The sequence below is a fragment of the Rutidosis leptorrhynchoides genome, chromosome 3 (assembly GCF_046630445.1).
Source record: "Rutidosis leptorrhynchoides isolate AG116_Rl617_1_P2 chromosome 3, CSIRO_AGI_Rlap_v1, whole genome shotgun sequence".
NCBI classification, from domain to species: Eukaryota; Viridiplantae; Streptophyta; class Magnoliopsida; order Asterales; family Asteraceae; genus Rutidosis; species Rutidosis leptorrhynchoides.
The window spans coordinates 420,570,830-420,579,149 of NC_092335.1; positions in this window are offsets into that span (position 1 = coordinate 420,570,830).

The window sequence follows — 8,320 nt, forward strand, 5'->3', positions numbered from 1 at the left end:
TATTAATACAATAATGGAAAGGTGCTAAATAACTAAATCAAGGGGGTAAAGTAATCGGGTCCAATGACACGATCCATTACTATCTTAATCGTTTTATATCATTTTTTTTGCTGTAAAGACACCATGATGATGATGAGAACAATACGATAGATGTTAATGGTGATAATCGATTGAAGCTAGATGATGATATATAGTGAGGATTCGATGGTTATTAGGATAGTAAGATACTGATATCACATAATTAAAAATGATGATATCGATAAGTATTGGTGTTGATAACGAAACAGTAGGACGAAGTGATGTTAATTGTAGAAGAAGAGAAAGAAATACAAACAGATAGATATAGGTTATGAAGTTTTAAGTCGGTAATTAAACCAGAAAATTTTGAATGGAGGAATGGTTTCTGAGATTGTTGTGTGAACAAGAGGTTGCGGGTTCGAGCATGGGCTGTGGCATTATTTTTAAGCCATTTTCTTTTAAGGTAGCATTTCTATTTATTATTATTATTACTCTTATTAATATTATTATTAATATTGATATTATTATCACATCAATATTATTATTAAAGATAGGTATTATCGTTACCATTAACATTAATATCATTATGGGTATAAGTATTATTATTATCATGAATATTAAAATTATCATTTTTTTTAACTATCATTAGTGTTATTATTGGAATTATCATTATTTTTATCATTAGTATCTTTATTGTTAGTTTTATGAATATGATTATTTTTATCATTACTAATATTATTTAAGTATTATTATAATTAATAAATTTTAACCAAGAAATGATATATATATATATATATATATATATATATATATATATATATATATATATATATATATATATATATATATATATATATATATATATATATATATATATATATATATATATATTTAATACGAGTTAGTATTATTATCATTATTAATATCATAATTTTTATTTACATTATTATTATCACTTTATCATTATTAGTGTATAGTATCAATATTATTATTAATACTAGTATTATCATATTTATTAATTTCTCAAACAAATGATCTTCATATAAAAATTTATTTAACTTAACTATATTAATATCTATTCGGTATATATGAAATGAATATATTCAATTAAATAAAGAAATACATAATATAAAATTTATATCATTAATAATAACATATATATTTGTTCGATTACAAATATATGTTTTAATATATATATGAATGATATAGGTTCGTAAATCCGAGGCCAACCTTGCACTTGTTCAGTGTCGTATGCATATTATTACTACGAAATATAGTATTGTGAGTTTCATTTGCTCCCTTTTTAAATGCTTTTGTAATATATATTTTTGGGCTGAATATGATAGTAAATAGGATAGTAAATGACTGTTGAATTAGATTTGAAAGAATGTACAGTGTACTTATTAATGTGAAATCTAAATATTCCTCGGGTATTACCTACCCGTTAAATTATTTTCACCATTAACAGTTTGTACGAAAGAATTTTTAATTACAATCTTTATGAAAATATATATACATATATATTTTCTTCAGAGGTAATTATGGATTTAATGAGTCAATATGATATTAAACTCATTTGATTTTCGGTTTGAGCTAGAATAAATAATCTCTAAAACTTTTAGAAACCACATATTCTTCGCAGAATATTTCTTCAATGAAGTTATGAATTAATACTTCATCGTTCATTGTTGTTGGTACTCCTTGGTATATATGGTGTAGTGACCCGAACTTTTCCATGTTTATATATATTAAATAAAATTGTTATTTACATGATTAAGTGTTTCCAACATGTTAAGCAATCAAACTTGTTAAGACTTGATTAATTGAAATAGTTTTCATATAGACAATTGACCACCCAAGTTAACCGGTGATTCACGAACGTTAAAACTTGTAAAAACTATATGATGACATATATATGATTATATATATAGTTAACATGATATTATGATAAGTAAGTATCTCATTAGGTATTTTAACAATGAGTTATATACATAAAATTGAGTTTATTGAATTAAGAAACTCGAAACGATATATATAACGATTATCGTTATAACAACGTCTTACAAAATACATATGAATCATATTAAGATATTGATACACTATGTTTAATCATGATAAATGATAAGTAAACATGTCATTAAGTGTATTAACAATGAACTACATATGTAAAAACAAGACTACTAACTTAATGATTTCGAAACGAGACATATATGTAACGATTATCGTTGTAACAACATTTAACTGTATATATATCATACTAAGATATATTAATATATCATAATATCATGATAATGTAATAATATAACATCTCTTTAGATATAATAAACAATGGGTTAACAACATTTAACAAGATCGTTAACCTAAAGGTTTCAAAACAACATTTACATGTAACGACTAACGATGACTTAACGACTCAGTTAAAATGTATATACATGTAGTGTTTTAATATGTATACTTACACTTTTGAAAGACTTCAAGACACTTATCAAAATACTTCTACTTAACAAAAATGCTTACAATTACATCCTCGTTCAGTTTCATCAACAATTCGACTCGTATGCACCCGTATTCGTACTCGTACAATACACAGCTTTTAGATGTATGTACTATTGGTATATACACTCCAATGATAAGCTCTTAGCAGCCCATGTGAGTCACCTAACACATGTGGGAACTATCATTTGGCAACTAGCATGAAATATCTCATAAAATTACAAAAATATTAGTAATCATTCATGACTTATTTACAAGTAAACAAAATTACACATCCTTTATATCTAATCCATATACCAATGACCAAAAACACCTACAAACACTTTCATTCTTCAATTTTCTTCATCTAATTGATCTCTCTCAAGTTCTATCTTCAAGTTCTAAGTGTTCTTCATAAATTCTATAAGTTCTAGTTTCATAAAATCAAGAATACTTCCAAGTTTGCTAGCTTACTTCCAATCTTGTAAAGTGATCATCCAACCTAAAGAAATCTTTCTTATTTATAGTAAGATATCTTTCTAATACAAGGTAATACTCATATTCAAACTTTGATTCAATTTCTATAACTTTAACAATCTTATTTCGAGTGGAAATCTTACTTGAACTTGTTTTCGTGTCATGATTCTGCTTCAAGAACTTTCAAGCCATCCAAGGATCCTTTGAAGCTAGATATATTTTTCTCATTTCCAGTAGGTTTATCCACAAAACCTGACGTATTAATGATGTTCATAACATCATTCAATTCATATATATAAAACTATCTTATTCGAAGATTTAAACTTGTAATCACTAGAACATAGTTTAGTTAATTCTAAACTTGTTCGCAAATAAAAGTTAATCCTTCTAACTTGACTTTTAAAATCAACTAAACACATGTTCTATATCTATATGATATGCTAACTTAATGATTTAAAACCTGGAAACACGAAAAACACTGTAAAACCGGACATACGCCGTCGTAGTAACACCGCGGGCTGTTTTGGGTTTGATAATTAAAAACTATGATAAACTTTGAATTAAAAGTTGTTTTTCTGGGAAAATGATTTTTCTTATGAACATGAAACTATATCCATAAATCATGGTTAAACTCAAAGTGGAAGTATGTTTTTCAAATTGTTCATCAAGACGTCGTTCTTTCAACTGAAATGACTACCTCTTACAAAAATGACTTGTAACTTATATTTCTGACTATAAACCTATACTTTTTCTGTTTAGATTCATAAAATATAGTTCAATATGAAACTATAGCAATTTGATTCACTCAAAACGGATTTAAAACGAAGAAGTTATGGGTAAAACAAGATTGGATATTTTTTTATTGTTGTAGCTACGGGAAATATTGTAACAATTCTATACAAATCATATCCTAGCTAACTTATATTGTATTATACATGTATTCTAATATATTATGTAATCTTGGGATACCATAGACACGAATACAATGTTTTGACATATCATATCGACCCATCTATATATATATATTTCAGAACAACCATAGACACTCTATATGCAGTAATGTTGGAGTTAGCTATACAGGGTTGAGGTTGATTCCAAAATATTATATACTTTGAGTTGTGATCTAGCCTGAGGCTTGTATACACGAGGTCGTGGATTGATTCGAGATATTATATATTGCTTTATTTCTGTACATCTAACTGTGGACAACTAGTTGTAGGTTACTAACAAGGACAGCTAACTTAATAAACTTAAAATAGTAAAACGTATTAAAAATTTTGTAAATATATTTTGAACATACTTTGATATATATGTACATATTTGTTATAGGTTCGTGAATCGACCAGTGGCCAAGTCTTACTTCCCGACGAAATAAATCTGTGAAAGTGAGTTATAGTCCCACTTTTAAAATCTAATATTTTTGGGATGAGAATACATGCAGCTTTTTAAATGTTTTACAAAATAGACACAAGTACATGAAACTACTTTCTATGGTTGAACGATCGAAGCCGAATATGCCCCTTTTTACTTGGAAACCTAAGAATTAGTAAACCAGTCTACTAATTGACGCGAATCCTAAAGATAGATCTATTGGGCTCAACAAACCCCATCCGTTGTAGTGGATGCTTTAGTACTTCAAGTTTTTATATCATGTCCGATGGATGTCCCGGAATGATGGGGATATTCTTATATGTATCTTATTAATGTCGGTTACCAGGTGTTCACCATATGAATGATTTTTATCTCTATGTATGGGATGTATATTGAAATATGAAATCTTGTGGTCTATTATTATAATTTGATAATATATAGGTTAAACCTATAACTCACCAACATTTTTGTTGACATTTTAAGCATGTTTATTCTCAGGTGATTATTAAGAGCTTCCGCTATTGCATACTAAAATAAGGACAAGATTTGGAGTCCATGCTTGTATGATATTATGTAAAAACTGCACTCAAGAAACTTATTTTTGATGTAATATATTCTTATTGTAAACCATTATGTAATGGTCGTGTGTAAACGGTATATTTTAGATTATCATTATTTGATAATCTACGTAATGCTTTTTAAACCTTTATCGATAAAATAAAGGTTATGTTTGTTTTAAAAATGAATGCAGTCTTTGAAAAACATCTCATATAGAGGTCAAAACCTCGCGACGAAATCAATTAATATGGAACGTTTATAATCAATATGAACGGGATATTTCAGTTAGTATCCGAGCGTTGGTCTTAGAGAACCAGAAATTTGCATTAGTGTGTCTTATCGAGTTTGTTAGGGTACATTAGTGAGTCTGGACTTCGACCGTGTTTTCTTTAAAAATGATTGCTTAACACTTTTGTTGGAAACTATATATTATTAACATGTAAATATTATGTGATATATTAACCTCTTAATGTGTTTGATATTGTGTGATAGATGTCTACCACTAGTACAAATCCCATCGACTCACCTAATAATAATGAAGAGTCGAATATAATTTGGGAAGATTCACACATTCCCGAAGAAGAACCGGAAGAGGAGGAACCGGAAGAGGAGGAACCGGAAGAAGAGGAACCGGAAGAGGAGGAACCGGAAGAAGAAGAAGAGGTTTCGGAGGAAGAAATATTGATACCTACTGTAAATCGATTAAATAAAATAAAATCCTCAATCAACGAACCAAAGTCAATAATGATCAATGGTGTTTTCGCCGAGGAAGCAAAATATTGGGAAGATTACCAATTTTCCGATGAATCTGATCCTGATGAGGATTCTGATGATGTTATAGAAATTACCTCGACCCAATTTAATAAAGCAAAAGAAAATAATTAGGGAAAAGATGTAAAAATAGAGAAACCTGATTCCAACCCCGATGAACTTTATATGTATCGGCAACGTTCGTATTTCCTAAATTGTAACAATAACCTGGGAACCTCTAAACCACTAGGTTTTTCTAAACCATTGTGAAAAATGACGGCTCGTATTAGAGGAACACCATATATCCCTAGAAAATTAGGAAAACAAACCAAGTCCGAAGAAGAAGAAGAAACCAGTGATTCGGATTAGAGGGTTGTAATCATGTTGTGTATTATATGTATTGTAGTGTGCTTGTCCTTTTATGTTCTATGTAAAAATTGCTTGTATTATTTAGTAATTATCTTTTACGAATCTAATCCTTGTCTATTTTATAGTATAAAAACAAAATGGACGTTAAGGGTAGACAACCGAATATTTTAGAAGACCTACCAGAGGATATGATTGAGGAAATCTTGTCTAGAGTCGATCAGAATTCATCAGCACATTTAGTTATGGCAAAATTAACTTGTCAAACATTTGAAAGACTCTCCAGAAATGCCTTAGTTTATAAAAAGCTTTCCTTTGATAGGTGGGGTATATCACATTGGGGAGACCGTAAGTTACGCCGTGTTTTCTTTAAAGCGTTAAATGCAGGGAACCCAAATGCAATTTTATGCTACGGGTTAAGAACCTATTTTGACTCAACATATCCCAACATAGGATTTCGTGAGTTAGAAAGAGCTTCTAACATGCAACATAAAGAAGCATGTTATACTTACGGCTTAGTGATGTTCGATTCTTACCAAAGTGAGAAAAGAAACATCGGATTACAACTTTTAAATAAAACCTTCCTACAAATGACGGATTCAGTAATTGCGGTGAGAAACAAGGTTTTTAGATTATTACGGGGCTGTTGGACATTATGAAATCATCGTCCTTTTGATGACATTACAACATGCTGCCTAGCCAATGGTCATAACGGTTACTTTCCACAAGATCAAGGATAGGAAGTCTTCTTAGTAAAACCTGAATGCATAACTTGTTTCTGGACTTATGAATTACGTGTCTTTATTTCTTTTGCTGAACAACTTGCGTATTAACTAAAATTGCCTTCATAGCTGCCGAGTAGCAAAGTTATTATGTGCTATATTGTAACATTCCGCCTTTTTTCGTTTACTTTCCGTTTAACTATTTAAATTCCGTTATATGATTATGACATCCCTCGTTAATACGCGTTTTAAAAATATCTCGTTTAGGTAATTCACGCACCCGCAACCGAACTAGAGGGACCATTGTTGCCAAGAGAGCAAAGAGGTGACTAGGTCAACTAGTCAACCCTTCACTCTCATCCATTCATTAATTCCTTTTCTTTTTCCTTTTTCTCTAATACTTTCACCAAATCTCTCAAACACCACTTCAAGGATTCATCATCCAAATCAAATCGAGCAAGCATCCATCTAAACAAATTACATATTTGGAATCCTTGCAACTTCCTCTTCGATTCCATACCGATCTCATTACATTTGGGTAACTTTCTAAAATCACTAGATTTGGTGTTCTTGATGTTTTTAACTTATAAAGTTGTTAATTAGTGTCTATGGCTCAAGTCTAACATGAATATATGATTTATATGTTCGATTTTGTTATTTGAAGTAACTAGCATGAACATAAACTTTGGTGTGTTTGATTTGGTGATTTGGTTGTTTTAATGTTGTTAAATGTTATAAATGCATGTATTAAATGTATTCCTAGTATCACTAGCTTTAATTTGATGTATAGGTTGCTTGAGAAAACTCCATAAACTTGATTAGTGATTTTGGTGAAATTGGGTTAGGGTTTGATAAGCTTGAAATGAATATTTGATGCATTGAATGCCATGAATTATTGCTATTAAGTAGTTAGTTGGATTGTATGCTCGATTACCTACAAAACGGCATGTTGTATGTATGCATTAAATGCCCAAATCATAAATGTGCACTTATCAAATTTAAGTATTAAATGTGTGCATTAATTGATCATTTACTTTGGAAAGTCGATTGTTACAAATAACATTTTTGGATAATGAAATGTATTAAGTTGTGTTCTTTGTCAAATTACCTTTCTAACGATATAAGATACGAGTTCTAAGTATTAGCGGTTTGCGAGTTATGCTTGAAAGAGTTTGGAATTGAGACTTGGACATTTGAGACTGACCAGGTACCAGCTCCCGTGTATTGTCGCGGCGCGACAATCCTGGATCGCGGCGCGGCCTAAGCCATGGTCAGGTTCTGACCTCCTTGGTCAAATTATGAAAAATGTTTGGCACCCTATGGACCTCCGATTCACATGAGACTTGTTCTAACATGTTTATATATGAATAAAAACCTCAGAAAAATAGTTCGGGACCCGACCCGAACGTGTTGACTTTTTCATTGACTTTGACCGACCAAAGTTTGACTTTTTGTCAAACTTAACCAAATGATTATGCAACCTCCCTAACTTGTTTCTATACTTGTATCTTGCATGAAATTTGACAATTTGATTTCACATGCTACATAATCGAGTCGTAACGAGTCATAGGACTAATTGAAAATCT